Raw genomic sequence first — 22,883 nt, 5'->3', positions numbered from 1 at the left:
AGGCTATAAAGCTTTTTTAGTGGGTTGTTTTTTGTGTATCTACATTTTCGTTTGCTTTCTATGGATTTTTAAGGCAGCCTTTCTTTTTCATTGATAATGTGTCTGTTCAAATTATCTAATCTATTAGATATCAAATCTTTCAGTGTCACTCAGTATCTGTAAGATTCAGACGAGTTAGATCTAAATGTTAGGCTGCTGTTATGATTATATAGATCAAGTGATAAAATTTACAGACATGAAGGCACTTAGGAATCTCTCATTCTATGCAAATACTCCTTCAAGACTGAAGGCCAACTTCTGAAAAAGTGATCCTTACAATGTGCTAAAATGCATGTTTGTGCTTTAATGTTACTTAGGTGGTTGACTTAAGGTAGTTTTCCAAATATAACTTCAGAAATTCTTCCACTCATCAGGATCAAGCAAACCAATGGGCATCCTTATGTGCAAGGTTTCAACAATTTTATTTCAAGCTCAACATTTTTTTCTGTTGGTCCTTTATACTGAGAACCAGTGAGGTAAAATACATATGCACCTGCAACATAGCCTGAGATAGATAACTTGGGAATCACTGGGTGACGATGAGCCTAAGTTCTGAACACCAGTTAGGGAGCTGATTTTTATAGTGAAAGTGAATGGTGGTTTTGCTGAGCTGATGTTAAACTTGTATAACTTCATAATTCAAAAAACGAGTACCTGCAGAATTACTCCAACGAGTAGGGTTTCATCTTGAAATAGTGGCGTGAAGGACATAGCTTGAGGAATGTAGCTTTCTGGCCCAATATAAAAGCCACAGGTAGTAGAAGCTTTTTGTCAAGTCAGGGTTTTTTTTTCTATTGGGTTGCAATTCAATAGTCACTGTAAATCACACTGCTGAAATGTTTAGTTTTAAGTCTTAGTATTTTGCTTTTTTCATGCTTATGTGCATAAGTTAAAACATTATCCAGAAGTTTTGTCATAGAGTGAATCCTGGAGTCTTGAAGTAGCGTTGTGTAGTTTTCTTTAAGTACACTTTTGTTATAGTAGTCCTTTTTCTCATATTGCATGAATCAGGCAGTGAGAGATCTTGTGTGTTCTTCAGTTTTACTGCAGTGAATGTTGACTTTTAAGGGATACTATAGATAACTGTTTCTTAATATGTTTATATCACTCACTTCAGCATGGTCATATGAAAATTAGGGATATGCTTAGATAGAAGCCAGCTGTAAAATACTAAATCCTCTAGATCCACTAAATGTTTCTCTTGATATGCATTCAGGAAGTATGTGAACTGCAGTCTAATAGTGTTACTCCATCAGTTTGTGGACAGCTTCTTCCTGGTGAAAATGCAGCATAGATTGCCAGTGACAAATTCTGCATAATAACTGCTGTCCTCTTTCCTTTCCATTTCTGTTATTACTACAAAGCCTGGGGTGTAATCTGTCCAAGACCATTAGTTTGCTCATAATGGTGCTGCTGTTAATGGCTGTAGGGGACAGGTATGTATTTTATTTCTGAATAACTGAAATGGTATTGTCTTTTCAATGTCTTTAAATTGTCAATCTGCACAGGAGAAGACTAGAGAATGTTTAATAGAAAAATGGGCCATCCTGGCTATTGAGAACAAGCTTTATATACGGCCCTTGTCAGCTAGCCCGATACCTGCATCTCCACCCACAGTACCTCGCCTACTACTTCTTGTGACAGGATAGATGTGCAGCCTCTTGCATGAAGCATAAATGTGTATGCATGTACTTCTGTAGGGAAAGACAGCCCCTGTCTCTGGGCACAAAGTTCTGCTTGTGGTAAAGGTTTCATCCAGTGATGAGTGATGTCTGGCAATGCTCCACTATGTGCTGAAGATAATTGTTTTGTAGTTGGAAATCATCTTCTGTAGAGCATCCAGGGTCTGTCTTTTTGCAGATTACAGTGCTATATTAATAACAAAGCCTGTGTAAACCACACTGGAATTGTAAGTTTATTTAACAGCTATAAGTCGAGCCTCTTATTTAAATGTGTGAACTGAGATTTCCATCACTGTGGTTAAGGTCAGCACTGACTTCTAGAAGAAAGGTAAGTTGGTATAATAAGTTGGACTTGATGATCTTAGAGAATTTTTCCGACCTAATTGATTCTATGAATCTGTAATCAGTGTGTTCAATACCTGGCAGGAGTTGAATTATATTGTTGATTGGTTCCGAGCAATAGGCCTGCTGGAGATTGTGTGAAATGCACTGGCTATTTCTGCTGTGGTGAGGTGGACAATATGACCTGATACAGGTAATTCTGAAAAGGCTTATTTGATTCAAGAACACTTGTTTAAAGGAAAAAAACAACCCTATATGATGAGTGTTCAACCCTGTCTAGAGCACACCAGTACACTGAATTGATTTTTGTAACTCTGTGATAATTATGAGCAAATTAGTGTTCTTCAGAGTAATCTTTGTCAAAAGGATAATGACCTTAACTCAGTACAGAACATTTAAGCTGTTCTCTATTGCCAGAAAATCAGTAAGAATCTTCAGCTATTTTTGTGTAGTTCCTGAATGATGGTGTATGCAACAAGACTAGTTGGTGCGCTGGATAGCGTAGTGCAATGCCTTCGTGGCAATGGTAGACATTCTGGTCTTGAACAGCAATTGCAGCTGAAATCCAGGATTTATGCTGCAATAAACAATGGTTTAAGGCAGTGTCTTAGAATCCCAGACTGGTTTGTGTTGGAAGGGATCTCAAAGTTCATCCAGTTCCAACCCCTGCCCACGGGCAGGGACATCTTCCACTAGAGCAGGTTGCCCCATGCCCTGTCCAGCCTGGCCTCCATCTCCTATCTGGTGCAAAACCAAGTAGACTGAAGGCAAAGCAGCCCTGCATGACTGGGTATCAGGACTGCCATTGGGGTGCTGCCTCTGGCCAAGGGCACTTACTGGCCCTAAGGAGCAGTAAGGGTTTGTGTGTAAACATAGGCACTCTTTTACTTTTGTTTATGTGTAAACATAGGCACTCTTTTACTTTTATAAGAGTAACAAGTGCTGTAACGGCAGCAGTGCTTGTTACTCTGTTGTCATTGCAGAATCTACTCCAATCTACTCGGGCAGTTTCAACAGCTGTTTTATGTAAATTGTATTGTAAAACTTTACTGTTAAAAATCACTTTTGTAGGTTATTATTCTCTATGGTGTTTTTGTGTAGTATAGCTGCACCTTTTTCTGCTTCTCCATCACAAGTGTTTTTCTGATCTTAGAAACAGGAGCTAAATTTCTAATATGGCAAAGCTCATTTCATCAAATGTTGCTTTGTGCTGTCTTTGGTGACAGACTGCTCTACAAACAGCTATGGTTTAGAAACTGTATCTTTGTCCTGCTTTAAATGCTATTTATATCTACTATATCCCCTCATTTGTAGCTCAGCTTTTCTGGGTGGAATGGCCACATATGTGTTCAGTTCTCTTGAATACTGAGATGGTATTATCACATCTTCAATTTTCTTTTGGTGCTTTATTCAGTCAGGCCAATTCCTTTTTTTTAATTGCCATTCCATCTGATAAGCAAATTATAGCAGGTGCGATAATTGATTTTTTGAGTACATTGCTGTAACCAAGGTACATGGCTCAGGAAATTCTGCAGCTGTAGAAGTGCAGGAGATGCAGTGCCTGCTCATGGTGGACTTGCAAAATCCAAGTTGTGTATTGATCAGCTCTAAATCCTGACAAAGTAGCACGTGAATTTGTAATATTTTCGTGCTGGTGAAGTGGCTTATGTGCTGATCTTAGAATTTTGCTTCTAGGAGCACTCCTCTCTCCTTCCCTTTGAATTTCCTGGAATCATAGAATCAGCCAGGTTAGAAAACACCTTCAAGTTCATCAAGCCCAACCATTCCCCAGCAGTGCCAAGGCCACCAATAGCCCATAGCACTGAGGGCCTTGTCTCCACGGTGTGTGAACGCTTCCAGGAACACTGACTCCAGCACTGCCCTGGGTAGCCTGTTCCAATCCAAGGAACTGTCCCTAATATCCAGTCTAAACCTCCCCTGTGCAGCTTGAGGCCCATTTTCCTCTTGTCCTAGCACTTGTTACACAGGAGAAGAGACCAGCCACCCCCTGGCTCCATCCTCCTTTCAGGTAGCTGTAGAGAGCAGTAAGGTCCCCCTGAGACTTCTCCAGACTAAACACCCCCAGTTCCCTCAGCTGTTCTTTATCATATTTGTGCTCTACATCTGCTGTCATGTCCAGAAGGAAGCATTTTCATCATGCTGTTGCTGTTACTGAGTTGTCAGTATAATTTCTTTCCATTTAGAAGCTTGGTAGTTTTCAACACATATACAGTTTGGTATCATTAGAGCAGAGTAACTTTTAAAGTATTTGCTCTTTTTAGAATCTGAGAATCATAGAACAGTTAGGGTTGGGAAGGACCTTAAGATCATCAAGTTCCAACCCCCCTACCGTGGGCAGGGACACCTCACACTAAACCATCTCACCCAAGGCTCTGTCCAGCCTGGCCTTGAACACCACCAGGGATGGAGCATTCGCAGCTTCCTTGAGCAACCCATTCCAGTGCCTCTTCACCCTCACAATAAAGAACTTCCTCCTTGTATCCAATCTAATCTAAACTGCCCCTGTTTAAGTTTGAACCCATTACCCCTTGTCCTGTCACTACAGTCCCTAATTCCTTTTAAATCATAAAATTAAATTTTTTCCTATTAACCCTTGCACAAATGTCTTGAGAATAAAAAGTTATATAAAGGCTGAAAAATGCTGTGGTTGAATAATAAGGGTTTATAGTAACTGTGACTCACAGGTTTAATTTGGTAGTCTGTGGATTAATCAGCTGAAAAATGTAATTTCAGTCAATACTGAAAAGATATTTAGTCTTTGTTTTGATGTGTGGAGGTTATTTTATATTTTGAATAAATCCATTTCTGTCAATTTTAAGCTAAAAAGTAAGAATTCGGTTTATGCAGAGGCTCAAGGTTTTGTGTACATATATATAAACATATACAAAATTACACACTTGAAATAATTTCAACATAAAAATGAATGCTAGGGTTTTGCATTGGCTTGTATTAGTTACACCTATTAAATCTTTCTACTGTAGCAGAAGGTATTTAATTTCAATTGTAGGAACACTTTTAGAGTTTCTAATTTTAAAAACTCATGAGGATGAGATACATTTACCTTTCTGCAACTAATGAGTAGCTATTTGTAACCTGTAGTTATTAGCAACAAATCAGAAGTGGATATTTTGTAAACATCATATTATGATATAGTAGTGAAGGGCAGACAATAAAAAGGCAACAAATCCTCAAGCATATTGGTTTAGTCTTAAGAGAGCAAGTGCAAGTTGGAGTAGGAATTCTGTTTTCATCAGTGGCACTAATTAGTCATTAGTCTTGAATCTGTTAGTCTGCGAAACCACTATAATAATGGTAATTCAAAGGTTTTTCCCTGCTGTACTTCCTGGAGGTGGTTTTATCTGTCTCTCCCAATAGATATTTATGGATATTTGTGGGGGGTTTCTCATGAATGCAGTATGAAAGTTCAGTGATGTGATGAGCTGTGTTATACTCTAAATACCAACGCTTTTCAAGATGTGACTAAAATAAGGGAAGTAAGCTTAAAGGCTGCTTCTCTAGGTTCCCTTTAGGACTGCATCTGAATGGGCTCTTAGAAGTGTTAGCACCTTTTTAGATTTTCTTTCAAGTAGCCACTTTAGTAACTGGATCAAATAATAAAGTGTCAATATTTTCTCTAAAAGTATATTTCAAAGTTTTATGGAGGGTTAACTGCAGAAGCTTAATTGTTAGAAAGTAATGTCCACCTTTGAAAAAATGGTGTTTTGATTAAATCTGAAATAATGAAAGCAGTCTGAGCTAACTGAAACAGTCTTTAACAGCTCAACAGATCAGGTTTTTATGGGTTCTTTTAAGTTTGACTTGCACTAATCATCAGCTGAAATTAGGAAAAAATTCTTCCCTGTGATGGTGCTGAGGCGCTGGCACAGGGTGCCCAGAGAAGCTGTGGCTGCCCCATCCCTGGCAGTGTTCAAGGCCAGGTTGGACGGGGCTTGGAGCAACCTGCTTAGTGGAAGGTATCCCTGCCCGTGGCAGACTTATATGAAGTGCTGTATTGGCAGGAAAGATGGACTTAGTTATGTCTTTTCTGAAAAAGAAGCTGCACAGAGCAAGATTAAAATACTGATTTTTGGCAAACTTACACTTATATATGCGTGCAATTTTGAGCAGATTAGCAAGTCACCTATAGAATGTATTATATTTCCGAGAACATTTTTAGTAAATCAGTGTTCGGTCATGTTAAAGACCTTAGGGGTCACTCTAGTATTTTTATTAAGTGCCAGCTTTTAAAATCCATTTATTCAGTCTTGCAATCGTTAAAACTGTTAAGCGAAGTATATTTGTGATTGTGAATAGACATTTCACTAATGAAGTAAGTTAAAGGATATGTAAAGGTAGCAAGTTTGATATGTCCTTTTATGATCCCACAGCTTTGCTGCTTTTAATCATGAAATGGGTCAGAAGAAAAAGAGCAGATCAGTCTCTTAGGAAATTTGTTTTAAATCACAAAGTTCATGTACTTTCTGAAATAGAGTTAAATGGCACACAAATGATTTAAAAGACCTTCAGTTATTTCATTTCCTCTTTTTATCCGTTAATAGACCATTTATGTGTCTTCCACTACTTATTATCAAAAGGATGGCTTCCTCATAGTAATATAATGCTTGTTTAACGAGAAATTGAATGTAACCTATCAAAATGTAGACCTATGCTAACATCTATTAACTGTGCTATTTGGACAGTTTGAAAGCTTTTAATGTTATTTTTGCAGAGATGTGCTGTCCTCATCCAATATTCATGAAGCCTTTATAATAAAATTCAGAAGTGCAAGAAGATGACATTGTGGTAATGCTATCTAGTTTTTTTTTCCAGTGTCCCATTTGAACAGTTAAGCATAAAGAATCACTCATCACAAAGCTTATTATGAAAAGTACTTTTATTATGCAAGGAGTATTAGTAATCTAAATTACGTGGCTGAACAGCATGTGTCTGATACTCACTGATTCCCAGCTGAGTGGGAAAACACAGTAAATTTGAATGACTGAATTTAAGGGGGTTAGCAAAGAGGTGAACACAGTAACAAACAAAAGTGGTGTCTGAGTTACCATCCTTGTTTCACTTAAAGACAACTGGTGGTCTTGCTAATACAGAAGTACTTAATTATAGTGGGTGCAAGTGCTGTCTTTTGTATTCGTGTCCTGGCTCTTCATGTTACCCTTTAAGAAGCTGGTTCCTGTGAGAGTGAGGATCCTGCATGTGACTGTTTGTTAGAGCCTGGTCTCTGAAAAAGTGGATGGGGAGAAATGAGCCTAAGCTCCGTATTTGTTGAAGTGCAGGGAACATGGATGAGAAAGCAAAACAGATTTACCTTGCACTTTGTGTAGATTCATTTCAGGAAGTTTCTTTTTTGGAGGCTGTTTGGAAGTACTCCAGTAAGGGGAAAATATACATCCCTTATTTAGGGTCTAGCACTTTGTCGTACAAATAGGTAAAAATCATATTTCCTAAACCCAGTAAGATACGAGGACCATATGTGATACCCTGTTTAAGCATTCCGTGTAGTACAGCTTTGTTAAGAGAGTAGAGTTTATCACTGACTGTGTGTCTGAATTTTAAGGTGTAACAGCTGCGGATTGTGGCTTTGAAAGATTTTGGTTTTCTCAATTACTAGAGTGAAATATTTTATTTCAAGGTGCTTTTAATGTTGTTTTTAGTCCATTAAGTAGATAGCCTGTTTTAAGAAAGCACAGGGAAATAACAAAGAGCAGATGGGCACTCAATAAAATTAATAAAGCTTACCTGTGTGAGAAAATAGCACTGTTTATAATCTTCCATTTAATCCGGTTTATGTAGCAGACATGATTACTGCTATCAAAAGGCCCTCTGTTGTGGCCAGAATGATGTTGAGTCATAGAATAGTAACTGTTAGAAATGACTGTAAGAGGTTGTCCAGTCCAACCTCTTCTAGAAGATCTTCCCTGTGAGGGTGCTGAGGCGCTGGCACAGGGTGCCCAGAGAAGCTGTGGCTGCCCCATCCCTGGCAGTGCTCAAGGCCAGGTTGGACACAGGGGCTTGGAGCACCCTGCTCCAGTGGAAGGTGTCCCTGCCCATGGGCAGAATCATTCTAGGATTCTAAAGTTAGATAAGGTTTCTCAGGCTCCTTCTTTACAAAATGCATATAAAAGGACTTAAAAATGAGCTCTGACAGACATACCAAAGTCACTTCCTGTGAGGAGACTGGGAGCTGTGCTGTCTACAGACTGACAGAATATTTTTATTCAATTGCTTATTTAATACAAAAAATAAAATTCTGATGCCTGCACTAGCTATAGTTAGGCACCTTGTTGGGTGTAATCTAGTATGACATATAAATAGTTTTGTGATCAGGAACTGTAAATATTGTAGTGTTTAATATTAGTAAATTTTACAAGCCTATTGAATCAGTTGCTATGTTTCCCGTATGGGTTTCTTTCTCCAATACTAGATTCCAGTGCACTTCACTTCTCTTACACAAGAACTTGGGAGGTGGGTGGGTGCCCTCATCTTTGTCCTCTCAAACAGCTGGATTTATTGCGAGCTGAAGCTAACAGTACTGGAAGGGCAGAAATTGTTTGTGGAGTTCTTCCTCCACAGTTTACATCCTTTTCGCTTTTCCTCCACAGTAATGAAATGCACAAGTTGATTTTTTTTTTTCAATGCAAAAAAAAAAAAAAAGTGCTTTCAAAAGAAGAAACTAAAACTCTGTTTAATGGAAAGGGAGTGGAATGGTTGCTATGACTGGCCATTGCTTTCAACTTTCAGATGCTCAGAAAGAAGTATGAAGGCTAAAACTGTCCAGAATTAGAAGTGCCATACTGTGGGAATTCCCAAAATAGCAAAATTAAATGAGGAAATTGTCATGGAACTACAAGTTCAAAGTTTTGTTTAAAAACATCAGAGGTAATATTTTTTATCTTGTCATTTTTCCTAAACATTACCTGCTTGCCATGTGTATGCTGCAATCTACTATTTATTTTTGCTTTTAAGGAAAAGTTTGTCTACCTAAAAGCAGAAACTGTCAATCCTGACTCTGGGAACTGGTGGGTAGTATGTGGAGAAACCCGCTCCTGAAGCATGTCATTAACTTTGTTTTCAGCTCTGTTTACAGTGAACAATGAAATCAGTAAGATCAGCCAGAGGTACCTAAGAGGGACAAGCTTAGCCTGGAATTTCGAGTTTCCTGTTTGATCAGTGTAGTACTTCTGGCATAAATGATATATTTAAAAGAGAATTTAGAAGACATTTTAGTTTATTAAAATAAAATCAGTCCTCTGCAGTGTTATATATATAACTCCCTCAAAATAAAAGGTTCGCATGAGCAATCCTCCTTGCTTCTTCAAGGTTATGAAGATACTCAATAGTGTCTTTTTTTTTGGGGGGGGGTGTGTGGATTTTCTGTGTATTAACTGCTAATGAAAGCATTACTTTGAGTTGTGAAGCTGAGGCACTGTTAGATGACTTTCCTGAATTCATGTGTGAAGGCTGTGGCTCACATAGAGCAGCAATGCAGCTGTTGGCAATTCCTGATTGAATGTGCGGCCCATGACTTTGCGAAGAGTTGCTCGTGTAACGTGTATGTATGAGTGTTCCTGTGGTCTCTAAAAGCAGAGAGTGAAGTCAAAACTTGCCAACTGTTGACTATGGAGCATGCAGAGACCTTTTGTTTTCTAGACTCCATCCATGGTTTGGAAATTTTTACATATTCTTTTAAAATTTTTCTGAAGAACTCTTGAACGCTTCAGTCTGAAATCTCTTTTCCTTAATGCAGGATCAACCAACTGCTGTCTGTGAGTGGAGGCAGAGTTGCCTTTTTGAATATTAGCCACTGGAACATTTAATTGATTATTGCTTTTTGCAAGGTTAACTAAAAGTAATTTAACTTCGCTATGTACTACTCAAGGAACGATAATTAATGCAACTGTATAAGTGGGAATGAAGGCAAAAGAATTGTACAGAACACTGAACTACTTCTTACCTGTTTGTAAGAAGAGATAGGATCAATGAAAATGAAGGATGGAAAGGAGAGGACAGTAAATGAGTTAAGTAGTAAACCAAGAGATCAGGATTTTACCCTTGAACATGCTTATAATACCCGCTTTTCAGCAAGATCATAGTGAAAATCTGTACAGAAGATAAAAGACCTTCTCAAAGTGGGATGAATAATAAAAAGTATAGAGAAAGCAAGCAAGAGTTAATGACTTGCTCACATGAGTTGTTTGGGACAGAAGCTGAAACACTTAGAAAAAGGTAATAACTATGTAAAAATTAGCTAATACTACAAAACAGAAGATGGTCTGAGGTCATTGTAAGACCATAAGGAATAAGGTCATACTAGCAGAAAAAGCAAAATTCAACTGAAGTTTTCTAAATTAGAAGAACCTGCAAGTAAGGTTAAATGAAGGAAAGAATAGTGCACTTAGAAGCTATTGAAGCCTCACTGCTTTGCTTTAATTAAGGGACAATTGGATTTCATACTTAACAGGAGTGGGATAAGGTAACTGAAGCACTTGTTTCAAAGGATGGAGTCCATGACCCAAGAAATAACATTAATTTCTCCAGCCTTTGACTAAATTTGTGCTGAAAGAAAGAAAGGTATTACATGTCAGGAACTGCTTGTAAAGGAATATCATTCCTGTTGTCTTAATCTGTGGTTTCTCTTAGCTATCTGTTGATAAGTCTCAACTCTGGTGTTAAAGGCCACCCATTTTAAAGAGTAGTTCAGTTTAGATGTGTCAGCAATTAATAGTCTCTAATGAATTGCAATGATTAATTCAACTTATGTGTCTGTTTGAATTGCTGATGTAGTTATTTATAGGAAGCACATAGCTCAGTGTATGGGAAGCGTTCATAGGGAAATATCCATGCTGCCTTCCTGGGTAAGAAAGAGGGCTTAAAATGTGGATTATTAATAATTTGCAAACAGCTCAGACAAGCACAGCTCTGCGTTGCATCTCTACTGGTAACATGGTATTTGCAGTTTCAGATGGAGAGACAGTGATCAGAAAGCCACAGAAAGAGTATATACCTTGAGAGTACCAGGAGGTATTTTACTTAAGCTGCATAGCCTGGTTCTGGAAGCTGCTAAGCTGAAGGGTTGTACAAAGGGGGAATGCCTTTGGGTGATCAAGGAGAGCGTCCTGTAAGCAGCAGTGCAGGTGAAGGGTTCCCAGAGCACACAGAATCATAGAATAGTTAGGGTTGGAAAGAACCTTAAGATCATCAAGTTCCAACCCCCCTGCCATGGGCAGGGACACCTCACACTAAACTATGTCACCCAAGGCTCTGTCCAACCTGGCCTTGAACACTGCCAGTGATGGAGCTTTCACAACTTCCTTGGGCAACCCATTCCAGTGCCTCACCACCCTTACAGTAAAGAACTTCTTCCTTATATCCAGTCTAAACTTCCCCTGTTAAAGTTTGAACCCGTTACCCCTTGTCCTGTCACTACAGTCCCTAATGAAGAGTCCCTCCCCAGCATCCTTACAGGCCCCCTTCAGATACTGGAAGGCTGCTATGAGGTCTCCACGCAGCCTTCTCTTCTCCAGGCTGAACAGCCTCAACTTTCTCAGCCTATCTTCATATGGGAGGTTCTCCAGTCCCCTGATCATCCTCGTGGCCTCCTCTGGACTTGTGACCCTTATTTCTGTGGTCTATTCAGAAATGCTTTGTATAAAACTAAATCTGTTAACCAAATACAATATCATTGAAGATAGGATATAAACCTTAATTGTATCAGAAGCTGTCTAAATAGTTGGTGAATACAGATGTGTAATTTAATACAGGTTGTGCTTGAAGAAGAAAACATATGGTTAATGTAAAGAGGGTTTTTCTGAAGCAATATTTTATTTACAGTTGAGGAGGAAGATGATGGATTGAAAACCTTACTTAAACCAACAAGTCAAAAATTCCTACTTCCCCCTGCTCCCATCCCTTGTTTTCGTCTGCAGCCTTTTTAGGCATAGCAGCCATGCAGTTAATTAAATCTCACTAGGAGCCTGCAATGAAAAGTCTAATATCATGTAGCTGCTTTCATTAATAATATCATTGTCTTTTGTCAACTTTAATAACAATTGGGGTTATCCAGCTGGAAAACGTTTGACAAAGACAGATGGACAAGCAAGTCTCGTTACTGTTAATTGACTTACAAAGAAATGCAGCTTTGCTTTTTAAATATATCAAACCTGACGTTATTCACTTTTTGGTTTCACTTTAAGAACTTTGCATGTGGGTGCTGTTAGAAGTTCAGCTATTGGGATGAAAAGTTAGTTGTGGAGGACCACGGTTGTGACCTAATGGGAAGTATTGTTTACTTGCTGTAGAGATAAATACCTTTTGCAACCTAAAAGAGCTAGAAATTAGAGGGAAAATTTAAATCACTGTTACTATTTGGCAAAAAGTTTAAGCAAGCATTGTATTGTTTTACTGGGTACTGTGTGAAATGTATCTCCAACAGGACTTTGAACTACCTACTGTTAATTAGCATGTTGGTATAGTTTTAATTTAATAACTGTGAAGTGTTAAATAATGTCACTGTACATGTCAGTGCATCCCTTGACAATGAAAACTTCCCAGTGATATGTATTATGGATGGTGGATGGGGAGTGCTGGTTAAGCACTGATTGCTTGAGCAAAAGCAATCCATCATTATTATGCCACAGGTAGGCATTGTGTTATTATTGAAAGTCCTAGTTGCCGTTATTTACCCATGCTGAAATTGTACAGTTATCTTAATTATTCTATAATATGATACTGAAAATACACTCTGCAATCACCCTTGAATGTTTCATCATTGTGGCTTCGTGCTTCATTAAATAGTAATCGGCTGGAAGTAAATGATCATCAGGTGTCAGTCTCCACAAGATGCGTTGGTTTGCTATCCACTGCCAAATTAGTAAGTGATTGGAAATTATTTTCCTAATTTCTTCATTCTCTGGGCTTGTGCTAGACTGATGAAGTTAAATGATAACCGTTTAATAGCAGTGTTTAGTTATAAGCTGGGAAGTCACAAGGAAGCGATTGCTTTATTGATGGCTGCAGTGTGGTGGCTACTCTAGCAATATTGATAGAAACATAAAAATATGGTTCTCTTTTCTTATGTTGAACATTTTAGAATCATAGAATCATAGAATAGTTAGGGTTGGAAAGGACCATAAGATCATCTATTTCCAACCCCCCCGCCATGGTCAGGGACACCTCACACTAAACCGTCTCACCCAAGGCTTCGTCCAACCTGGCCTTGAACACCGCCAGGGTTCACAAGAGCAGAGTAGAGGGGCAGGATCACCTCCTTCGACCTGCTGATCCCGCTCCTCTTGATGCAGCCCAGGATACAGTTGGCTTTCTGGGCTGCAAGTGCACACTGAAGCCTCCTCATGTTCATTTTCTCATCAGACAACCCCCCAAGTCCTTCTCCGCAGGGCTGCTCTGCTCTCTTGAGACCTCACCTGGAGTATTGTGTGTATTTCTGGTGTCCTCAACATAAAAAGGACATGGAACTGTTAGAACAAGTCCAGAGGAGGGCCACAAGGATGATCAGGGGACTGGAGCACCTCCCGTATGAAGACAGGCTGAGGAAGTTGGGGCTGTTCAGCCTGGAGAAGAGAAGGCTGCGTGGAGACCTCATAGCAGCCTTCCAGTATCTGAAGGGGGCCTATAGGGATGCTGGGGAGGGACTCTTTGTCAGGGACTGTAGTGATAGGACAAGGGGTAATGGGTTCAAACTTAAAGAGGGGAAGTTTAGATTGGATATAAGGAGGAAATTCTTTCCTGTTAGGGTGGTGAGGCACTGGAATGGGTTGCCCAGGGAGGTTGTGAGTGCTCCATCCCTGGCAGTGTTCAAGGCCAGGTTGGATGAAGCCTTGGGTGGGATGGTTTAGTGTGAGGTGTCCCTGCCCATGGTGGGGGCGTTGGAACTAGATGATCTTGAGGTCCTTTCCAGCCCTAACTGTTCTATGATTCTATGAAAAGTGTTATACAAAGAATTCTTAAGTGATTAATTCTGTCAAGATACCAGTTTCTAGGGGGAGATGTGAGAAGTTGGAGATGATCCTTGGCATCATGAGTCTTCCTGAAACTCTTGTTCCAGCAGTAAGCATTGATGATAAATTACTGATATTAGTCTGTCAGTACTAGAAGTTGAATACCTGCTTGTGGAGGAGAGATGAAGCAAAGCTGGGCTCTGTAGTCTAGAGTTTGGCATTAATTAAGATGATCTCAAGGCTTTTTTGAGTTGTTCAGTTTATAGGATGGCCAAGAATCATGAAGGCTTATTTGTTTCTTGCCTCCCAGAAGTTTTTTGCCCTGAGGGAAGGGGTCGAGTATCCTCCAACATTTGATAGTTCTACAGTGCCTGAACAGAATTACTGCCTTGCTTGTGGCATACAAGTGCTGTCATGCTTCCACTGCTTGTCAGTTCAGTCTTCAGTAGCTTTGCTTTGTCCCATAATTTACTTGAGAAGGACTCTTTGTCAGGGACTGTAGTGATAGGACAAGGGGTAATGGGTTCAAACTGAAACAGGGGAAGTTCAGGTTAGATATAAGGAAGAAGTTCTTTACTGTGAGGGTGGTGAGGCTCTGGCACAGGTTGCTCAAAGAAGTGATAAATGCTCCATCCCTGGCAGTGTTCAAGGCCAGGTCAGACAGAGCCTTGGGTGACATGGTCTAGCATGAGGCATCCCTGCACATGGCAGGGGGTTGGAACTAGATGATCTTTAGGTCCTTTCCAACCCCAACCATTCTGTGGTTCTATGATAGTTCTATGTAGTGTTTGGAATTGATAAAGGGTGTTTATAAAATCCCTTGATGATTCTTGTCTCTGGAGCTGTGACAACTGCCGCTGTATTATCTGTCCATAGAGTGAATTCTCAGTTGAAAATATGCAAATGATCACTATCAAATATCACTTTCCTAAAGGGCACAGTGGCAACTGCCAACCTTTTTTTTTTTTCTTGCTCACTGAATAGTTTTCAAATGTGTTGTAATAACAAAATTAATGTTTAATAATAGCATGTCAAGTGAAATGTCACTGACTAGGAAGCAGTAGGGACTGTGAGATGTTAACTTCACTGGAGTGTAAAATGCTGGCTATCTTGTATTATCTAATGGGAGGAATAAAATATTTGACCCAGTGGAGGTGTGCAATAGAGATAAAATCTAAAGAAAACTCTGTTGAATTTGATTTTTATCTTGATAAGCATTTTTATTGCTAATCTTTTTTTAGCATTATTTAGCTTTAGGATTGCACTAAGGGAAGGATGTCTCAGCTCCAGAAGCATATAGTGATAGATGTGCATTTGTCTTGGCAGTGATTTGTTTTTTTATTCAAATAGTATTTTGCTTATGATAAATGAAAATTTGATTTGAAAAAGTAATGATGCCCAAGTTTTGTAAAAACAAAAGTCTATACTCTTTTTTGCTTAAAGTTAAGGATGATATACCAGATTCCGAGAATTGTGTACTATCCAGAGTACCTCATTGGAAAATACCTCATTTTCACCCAAATAGGTCTGTGATAAGCAAATTACAGACTTTAGTGTTGATGTGCATCCTTGTTATTTAGTATTGCTGTTGAGAAAAAGAGTGAAAATAATAAGCTGCTCTGGTCAAGAATAACCCAGTCAAAGTTTTTCTTTGCTACTTTGTTACAGTAGTATCAAATGAATGCACAGAAATTAAAACCTTTGTGATTCCTCCCTTTTGGTGTATTGGAAAGTTAGGACCATATGTGGCCTTTCTGCAGGAATTTGGTTTTGGCAGTTCTTGTGCAATGCAAACTGGTTTACTTGCTTCAGATTCCATGCTATATATTTAGGTGTCGTGGTTTAAACCACGACACCTAAATATAAAATGTGAGTAGTTTTGCTTATAAGGCCAAGGAGATTAATTAGGGGGTTTGAAGGACATACATGTTGTCAGTTGCACTGTAAAACCAAGAGAAACAACAAACACACAACTGAAGACATTAATTTTCTTCACTATAAGGAGTTTATTCATATGGAGTTTATTAATATGACCTAATGGTAGTAACTCACATGCCTTTCAGGGTAAGGCCACAGATTAAATTCTTGATTAATCACTGGATGACTGAGCAATGTCAACCCTGAAGAACTATGTGGTAATGTCATTGCAAGCTGTGATAGACATAAAAGTTGAAATGGGGGTTTTGGGCACATTTAGCTTTTGATGCTTAATTTTGCCACATTAGTGATTTCAGTTCAAGATTGTTCTGAGTTCAATTTTTGTTTTTCTTTGCACTGTGAAACATGAATCTTGTTTTACTTCTATATTTCGCAGCACAATGACAAGGTGTTAGAAAATGGGAGTTAAAACCTAACAGAACAGCTGTGTATTATTTCACAGATGTGTGCTTTCTCAACAGCTTTCTAAATTAAATGTATTAGTAGATAATAGGATTCTTCTCTAAGGATTGTTCTTTTGTTGGTTTGTTTCGTTTTTTTTTTTCTTAAACCTTGAAGACTTTTTGATATAGTATCAAGATAGTTTGGGTTTAATGTTGAAGTGTTGCTACACTTAGTAATGACTGGACTCCATACAAACAACCCATTGACATTTCATTCCCTGCACACACTGTATGGCTGTAGCCATATGTTTGTCCTTTGAAACACGCTGTGACTAATGTGTATGTTTCTAAAATTCACTTGTAAAATGCAGTATCCAGGCAGCAGTGTCCCCAGTGGCTGCTAGACAAGTGTCGTGGTAGGAATGTATACTTGCAGTGGTACCAGCACACCTTTCTAAGCAAAAATACCCATGCATGGCATGTGTGACCAAACTGATTTAGTCTGAAGTATTCCTGCATAACATACTTCAAAATTATTTAAAGGCTATAGTGAATGGTTCAAAGGTACACTGAACTGCTCAAAGCAATTGCTGTAATTGTAGCTACTGATCCGTGACACTTATTGATGTTGCTCTGTTTGCTGATTTTTTTGCTTATGTCAGTGACTCCGGGTGATGCATCAATTAGCAGAATTCAGGCCTGCCCACTAAAAATTACTGGTTTGGTTTTTTTTTTGTTTTTTTTTTTTTTTTTTTTTTGGGGTGCTTTTTACCAGACTCACTGTCTCCCATTCAGGACAGGACATAAAGGGAAATCAAGATCCTGATTGGAATAGAGATAATAAGTAGGCAAAAAGGGGGGTCATTTACCTTTTTCCTTTTTGTCAGGTTTTCCCAATTTATTTGATCTTTTATCAACAAATAAGAAATGTTTGTAATAAAAAGAAAATGAAAACTAGTAGGATATTTTGCTGACTGAAATTACTCATCTTTTCTTAATTAATTTGAAGTCCACTTTGGCCTTTTTAAAGTAGGTTTTCGTAAGGAAGGTGTTGAGTCAGACTTAGCTCCATGTTTGGGATTATAGTTTAGGAAGCCAGTACTTCAAGAATGCTTTTCAAAAATGTTAGTTACATCCTAATTATCATGCAGACAAGTATGAATGACAAGTAATTCAGGTGTTGCTTGTCAGTAGGGATTATTGTGGATCCAGTGCATTTATATTTTGTGCTTTATGTAAACAAGAGTCAAAACATGCTTGTGTATACAACTTTTTCATGTCTATTAAGCTGTTAAATGGAGTATTCCTGAAAAAACAAAAACTTAAACCACCAACAAAATTTGACAGTAAATCTTTGAGGAAATGTCAAGATTTAGATTTAGGACACATGATATGAACATCTTTTCTGCACAAAAATGGTGCTGTTTAACCTACTGGTAACACTTGGTCTTAACTAATCTACTAATTTTTAAGATGGATACTTGCACAAATAAGCAGTTGTTTCTCTTCAAATCAGTTTGGCCTTCTTGATGTACAGCAGTCGTGTGCTCCATTAGATGTCACTTGTTTGAAGAAAGGCTACATAAATCATGAGTGTCTTCCCCAGAAGAAATTAAAATATGAAGTTTTATTGCTTTTTTATTACTGAGCATATCACAGTATTATATTGTTTAATGAAATGTGACAGGCTTTGCTACAAAAAGTATAATGAATACACCAGCTTTTTTGCATTTAACAACATAAGGTGCCAACATTTTATTTTCAGGACACAAAGTGGTTGTTTATATTGGAGACAGACATGGGAATTCAACATAATGTATATATAGGCATATTCTTGCAGACATCTGGTATCTTTATTGTTATGTCATTGATAGATCTTCAGAACTATAGCTTAAACAGATTTTCCCAATTGGAAAAAGATCCATTCTAAAATTTAGATGGGAATACGCCTTTAGGTGGTTTTGTTTTACTTTTTCCCCCAAACACAGTCCTGGAAAATACTTTTGGTTTCCTGGACCACAAAACATTGCCAAATAGCTTTTCCTTTTCTCAAGTTTCTAAAGTCTTTATTAAAGATGCGTTAATAATAAGATTTAAGTATCAGCAGGAATCAGTGCTTTCTACTTAATATATATATATAGTAACTGTGTTGAGTCAATTTCTTTTAACAACCTTTTTGTCTTCTTTAATTTGAAGACATCTAATAGTTAACCTCTTGTCTAAAATTCATCTCTCAGGAGTTACTTCAATGATCATTTTTGAGCTGCAGGTGTTCATACTGTGGCGAATTTGAGTGCTGAAGCACTATTCTGAAATATTGAAGGGATGTTGCAGATTCCATAATTTTTGAAACAGGCAAAGTGGAATAGCCATGGAGCTGAAACTGTTCTGTAACAGATATTCTGGTCCTACTACATTGCTGCGGTACTTCTAGAACTTACTATCAGTCAGTACTTGTGACTGAATGTAACTTTCTGCTGAGAGTCTGATCTATTAAGATAGTTCAAGATAAAAAAGTTGTTATGCTATTCATAGCTGCAAAATACAAATGATTATGAATTTCTTAAGGCATTTGGTAATTCTCTGCATGATAAAGTTAACTCCATTGAAAATTTTGGTATTCCTACAAGTTGATGAATACCTTTAGTACTATGTATGAGAACTGTAAGTGCATACAACTGCTTATGGTAATGTGAACTTACAGTAATAAACGTGCATTATTTTCATAGAATCATAGAATAGTTAGGGTTGGAAAGGACCTCAAGATCATCTAGTTCCAACCCCCCCGCCATGGGCAGGGTCACCTCACACTAAACCATCCCACCCAAGGATTCGTCCAACCTGGCCTTGAACACTGCCAGGGATGGAGCACTCACAACCTCCTGGGCAACACTTTGTCAGGGACTGTAGTGACAGGACAAGGGGTAACGGGTTAAAACTTAAACAGGGGAAGTTTAGATTGGATATAAGGAAGAAATTCTTTCCTGTTAGGGTGGTGAGACACTGGAATGGGTTGCCCAGGGAAGTTGTGAGTGCTCCGTCCCTGGCAGTGTTCGAGGCCAGGTTGGACGAAGCCTTGAGTGGGATGGTTTAGTGTGAGGTGTCCCTGCCCATGGCAGGCGGGGTGGAACTAGATGATCTTGAGGTCCTTTCCAACCCTAACTATTCTATGTTTCTACGATTCTATAAGTTTGAACCCATTACCCCTTGTCCTGTCACTACAGTCCCTGACAAAGAGTCCCTCCCCAGTATCCCTATAGGCCCCCTTCAGGTACTGGAAGGCTGCTATGAGATCTCCACGCAGCCTTCTCTTCTCCAGGCTGAACAGCCCCAACTTTTCTCAGCCTGTCTTCATACGGGAGGTGCTCCAGTCCCCTGATCATCCTCGTGGCCCTCCTCTGGACTTGCTCCAGCAGTTCCATGTCCTTTTTATGTTGAGGACACCAGAACTGCACACAATACTCCAGGTGAGGTCTCACAAGAGCAGAGTAGAGGGGCAGGATCACCTCCTTCGACCTGTTGGTCACGCTGCTTTTGATGCAGCCCAGGATACGGTTGGCTTTCTGGGCTGTGAGCGCACACTGAAGCCGGCTCATGTTCATTTTCTCATCAACCAGCACCCCCAAGTCCTTCTCCCCAGGGCCGCTCTGAATCTCTTCTTTGCCCAGTCTGTAGCTGTGCCTGGGATTGCTCCAACCCAGGTGTAGGACCTTGCACTTGTCATGGCTGAACTTCATAAGGTTGGTATCAGCCCACCTCACAAGCATGTCAAGGTCCCTCTGTATTGCATTCCTTCCCTCCAGCATATCAACCAAACCACACAGCCTGGTGTCATCAGCAAACTTGCTGAGGACACACTCAATCCCACTGTCCATGTCAGCAATGAAGATGTTAAACAAGACCGGTCCCAACACTGACCCCAAGGGACACCACTCGTTACTGGTCTCCAGCCAGACATTGAGCCATTGACTACAACTCTTTGTGTGCGACCATCCAGCCGGTTCTTTATCCACCGAGTGGTCCATCCATCAAATTGATGTCTCTCCAATTTAGAGAGAAGGATGTCGTGTGGGACAGTGTCAAACGCTTTGCACAAGTCCAGGTAGATAACATCAACTGCTCTGCCCCTGTCCATCAGTTCTGTAGCCCCATCATAGAAGGCCACCAAATTGGTCAGGCAGGATTTCCCCTTAGTTAAGCCATGCTGGCTGTCACCAAGCACCTTGTTGTTTTTCATGTGCCTTAGCATGCCTTCCAGGAGAATGTGCTCCAAGATTTTGCCAGGTGTAGAGGTGAGACTGACTGGTCTGTAATTCCCTGGGTCTTCCATTTTCCTCTTCTTGAAAATGGGGGTTATATTTCCCTTTTTCCAGTTGTCGGGAACTTCACCTGACTGCCATGATTTTTCAAATATGATGGCCAGTGGCTTAGCAACTCCATTTGCCAGCTCCTTCATGACCTGTGTATGGATTTCATCAGGCCCCATGGACTTGTGCAGGTTCAGATTTTTAAGATGGTCTCGAACCAGATCCTCTCCCACAGTGGGCCCAAGGTCTTCATTCTCACAGTCCCTTTGTCTGCCTTCCAAGACTTGGGTGGTGCGGTCAGAGCCTTTGCCGGTGAAGACCGAGGCAAAGAAGTCATTCAGAACCTCAGCCTTCTCCAAATCCTGTGTAGCCAGTTCTCCAGAGAGCTTTCTCAGGGGGCCTGTGTTGTCCCTAGTCTGTTTTTTGTTTGCTACGTACCTGTAGAATCCCTTCCTGTTATCCTTAACATCCCTGGCCAAGTTTAATTCTAGCTGGGCCTTAGCCTTCCTAACCTGGTCTCTAGCTTCCCAGACAACATCCCTGTACTCTACCCAGGCCACCTGTCCTTGCTTCCACTTTTTATAAGCCTCTTTTTTCATTTGCATTTTCCTCAGCAGCTCCTTACCCATCCAAGGAGGTCTCCTGGCCCTCCTGCTGCACTTCCTTCTTGTTGGGATGCAACACTCCTGAGCTTGTAGCAGGTGATCCTTGAATATCAACCAACAGTCTTGGGCCCCCCTGCCCTCCAGGGCTATATGCCATGGAACCTTGCTAAGCAGGTTCCTGAAGAGGCCAAAGTCTGCTCTTTTGAAGTCCAGGGCAGTGAGCTTGCTGCACACTCTTCTCACTGTCCTGGGGATGTCAAATTCGACCATCTCGTGATCCGTGCATCCAAGGCTGCCCTGGAGCACCGCATTCTCAATGAGCCCTTTTCTGTTGGTGAGCACAAGGTCAAGCATGTCACCTTTCCTTGTTGGCTCCTCTATTACTTGCAGAAGGAAGTTGTCTTCCACACAATCAAGGAACCTCCTGGATTGTTTGTGCCGTGTAGTGCCATCATTCCAACAGATGTCAGGGTGGTTGAAGTCCCCCATGAGAACAAGTCTGCCAAGTCTGGCAAACCTCCTACGAAAACTGCTCTTCTTATTATCAGAACCAGCTCCACCAGCCCCCAGTAGACCTGGCCTACAAACTTCAGTCCCTTGTTCAAGATACCCAAACCCCTGACTATGACACCACCCTTTTAACCATTTATTAACCTGGCTAATCCTCCTAACTTTTTTTAGGTCCTCCCCTGTGTCCTGGAGAATTAGCGAAAAGACTATCTGAGCTCCAGCACCCGTAAGCACCTCTCCCAGGGCTCTGTAGTCTTTATGGTCCCCAGTCTACTACTATCTGTATCTCTAGCACCCACATGGATCACTAGGAGTGGGTAATAGTCCGTGGGACTTACTAGAGCAGGCAGCCTCTCTGTAACATCCCTGATCCATGCTCCTGGTAGGCAGCACACCTCCCTCGAGACTGGGTCAGGCCGACAGACGAGTGCTTCTGTCCCTTTCAAAGTGGAGTCCCCTTTTACTATGACCCGCAAATTTAATTGGAAAGTTCAGAAATTAGGAAGTTTGGGCATTCACTTATAAATTGGGAATAGTTATTCTAAAGAAAGCAAGCTGAGAAATTAGTTTATGATGATCATTCTGGGTTCTTGCATATGTTTAATAACTTGGGGAAGAAACAAGGAGTTACTGATTTCATGGAATTGAAAGTACCTGTTTTCATTGACGAAGAAGGGCTTATTTTCTGATGTAAAATCAGACTCCCTAATGAAGAGAATTTATAGCTGGGTAGATGCTCTTTTAGAAGAAAGTAGAATTGCAGCTTTGGAATGCAGGTATGCACCCACACCTACATGTATTCAGATATAGTTTACATTACTCTTGATACTACTTACATGAACTATGTTATAGGCAACTGTTGGAACTGTAGTACATTTTCAAACAGTTTGCTTTTTCCATTGGCTATTTTTATTGTTTTATGAGATTCATAGAATTACAGACTGGTTTGGGTTGAAAGGGACCTTAAAACTTATCCAGTACCAACCCCCAGCCATTGACAGGGACACCTTTTGCTAGAGCAGGTTGCTTCATGCCCCATCCAACCTGGCCTTGAGCACTACTAGGGATGGGGCAGCCGCAG

The 22,883-nt window shown here is 40.0% G+C and overlaps 1 protein-coding gene across 1 annotated transcript in view; it reads left to right on the top strand.

The window, feature by feature from the left end:
- SPAG16 (sperm associated antigen 16) overlaps positions 1–22,883 on the top strand; it is a 432,582-nt gene that overhangs the window by 99,570 nt on the left and 310,129 nt on the right. The window lies entirely within an intron of this gene.

The sequence above is a fragment of the Lathamus discolor genome, chromosome 3 (assembly GCF_037157495.1).
Source record: "Lathamus discolor isolate bLatDis1 chromosome 3, bLatDis1.hap1, whole genome shotgun sequence".
NCBI classification, from domain to species: Eukaryota; Metazoa; Chordata; class Aves; order Psittaciformes; family Psittacidae; genus Lathamus; species Lathamus discolor.
Note: the sequence above shows the minus strand (reverse complement) of the source record. Positions and strands in the feature narration are given on the sequence as shown.